Source organism: Octopus sinensis, linkage group LG4 (genome assembly GCF_006345805.1).
Source record: "Octopus sinensis linkage group LG4, ASM634580v1, whole genome shotgun sequence".
Taxonomy (NCBI): Eukaryota; Metazoa; Mollusca; class Cephalopoda; order Octopoda; family Octopodidae; genus Octopus; species Octopus sinensis.
In genome coordinates this window covers 137,402,333-137,405,078 of record NC_043000.1, presented here as the reverse complement: position 1 = coordinate 137,405,078, position 2,746 = coordinate 137,402,333, and positions in this window count along the sequence as shown.

Genomic DNA, 2,746 nt, shown 5'->3' with positions numbered 1-2,746 from the left:
ACCACGGTAACCTCGGTCAATGAAGTCACATTTTATATTTCTTTTTTTTTTTTTTTTTTTTTTTTGCAAATAAGCAACTCTCTGTTTACGATTTCTGGGTTCATAGGACTATGCTCAAGGTGGCTTCGTCATTCATACGTGCCATTCTTGCTACATTCACCCATCTTTTTTTAAAACATTCGCTAGACAAAACTTGCCTCTCTACTCTCACTTTCCTTTTCAAGTGGTACTTGAAGAAGTTGATGAGAGATTGACCAGAGAGGAAAGTGTTTGTCTCCAATCCTTTCAGACGCGTCCACCAGATACATTCTTTCGCCATAGCCACAAGGATGATGAAAATAGCTCTTCCTTCCCGTTTGAAGGAAGGAGGCGTGACAATATTGACGATAGACTCAGCTGATAAACCGACTCGTCCAACACGTGACAGCAGTTGTTCGACATAAGCCCACAGGTCGGAAATTGTTGGACACTGAACGAGTGCGTGCAGAACGGTTTCGTCGCTCTGACCGCATCTCGGGCAGGTCGGCCCCGTGTTTCTCGAGCCGTGTCTGTAGAGCTTATCCCGAACGGGTAGCGCTTCTCGGTAGCACTGCCAGGCCAGGGATCTCTGGAAGTTGTCCATGGGCCCTGGCCCGAAAGTCGTCCCGAACAGGCGGGTCAGGTACTCCTCGTCGACGTCCAGGTTCGCCCCGAGCTCGTCGTCGTACCTCCCCTCCACTAAACCCCTATAGAATGCTTTGGTTGTGTTGAAGTCACTTAAGGTCGACCCAGGACGGCAGAGTTGCTTGAGAGCAACGCGACACTCGCGGTGCCATTCGCCCTTCCTCGGCCTCTTTTTGATCCACGACTGCAGTTCGGTCATGGAGACGAGCTGCGGGAAAGCGTGCCTCACAAACGGCGACCACACCTGTTCACCGTCGTCTACATAGAGCCAGAGATGTCGCAGTCTCAGCGCGTGTCTGCGCATCATCAACCACGGCATGCCCAGCCCTCCTTTTAACGGGTGTTGACAGCAAATGGATCGCCTGACCATCGGGACGCATCCTTTCCACAAGAAGCGAAAGAGGATGCGTTGTAGTTTGGTGATGGTAGGGTCGGGACAAGGTACGACGGTCAGGCGGTAGTAGATGACGGACGCGATGTACGTGTTCGCCACCTCCGCTCGACCTTTTAGGGACAGTTTCCTCTCGGCCCATTGCCGGGCGAGAGTGACCACCCTACTCGTTATCTCGTTCCAGTTCTTCTCCACTTGGAGGTCCGGACCAAACCAGACCCCGAGCAACTCAACCGGGCCGTCGGTCCAGCGTCCCACGACGGAGGCGCTGGTGGACGGCATGGGCTTGCTTCTCCAGGTGCCTAGTCGCAAGCCCACTGACTTTTCCCGGTTGATTTTCGCTCCTGTCACCGCTTCGTAGTTTTTCAGTGTCTCGCCGACCAGCTCGATGTGCTCGTGGCTAGACACTATGACGGTGACGTCGTCCGCGTATGCAGACACGCTCGTCCCGCATCCCAATTCTCGCGGGATGCCCCTTAGAGTCGCCAGCTTCCGCAGTAGTGGCTCAAGAGTCAATACGTATAGAAGCGCCGAGAGGGGGCATCCCTGACGGACCGAACGTGCAATGTCGAAAGGTCTCGATAGATGTCCATTTACGCGAATTACCGAACGGATGCCTCTGTACAAGGCAGCTATCCAGCCGCGGAAGACGGGACCGAAACCAGCCGCTCTCAGGACTGCCTCCAAGTATCGATGGTCTACCCTATCAAAGGCTTTCGATTGATCCAAGTTGATCAGGGCCCCACCCATGCCAGGTTCGTTAACTACCCTGTCTATGATGTAGCGCATCAGATGGAGGTTGTCATGGATGGTCCGGCCTGGCACGGCGCATGTTTGCGCCTTGTCGACCAGTTTCTCGATGACAAGCGCCAACCTCTTGGCTAGCACCTTGGCCAAAATTTTCAAGTCTGCATTAAGCAGAGTGATGGGCCTAAAGTTATCTATTACATTTCCCTTGTTTAGATCTTTCTTCAGCAGTGTTACGGCTCCTCGGCTCACAAAACCAGGAATGCTCCCGTTTTGCTGCCAGTTGCAGTACACCGCCGCCAAGAGATCTCCAAACAAGTCTGGCATACAATTGTAAAGCTCGTAGGGTAGACCATCCAAACCCGGTGATTTGTCCCTCGAGCATTCTGCCATCGCTTCCCGCACTTCCGCCGCCGTGATGGCACCTTCGCAGCACCCTGCCTTTCTTGTCGAGAGTCGTGGTAGGCTATGTAGGTAGGCACTGAAGTCCACCCTACGTTCTTGCCCTCCACTCGTTCCGAACAGTCGGGCAAAATGCTGCTGAAAGGCCTCACACATTTTACTTGGCTCGAGCAATTCGCGCCCCTGTTCATCTACCAGTGACCGAATGGTGGCTTTGTTGCCCTGTTGCGCCTCTGCCACCCGGGCCTCTCTCGCGGCTCCAACACCTTCGTTCCTTAGAGCACGCATCCTAGCTCTGACAGCACATCCTTCGTGTTTGGCGTTGAAGTGTTGGTCGAGGGCCAACCTCGCCGCCAAAACGTCGGATGCGATGCCGCTTCTAATTGCCTCTTCTAGCTTCTTAACTAGCTCACCCTCTACTCTATTTCTATCTATGGCTAGTGCTTTGCTGTACCTAATCGCTTCTGCTTTTACTGCTCTCTTGAGGGCAAACCACCATTTGTTGTTGATGATGGCTCCCGTCAAAGCCCTCTTTACTAGTGT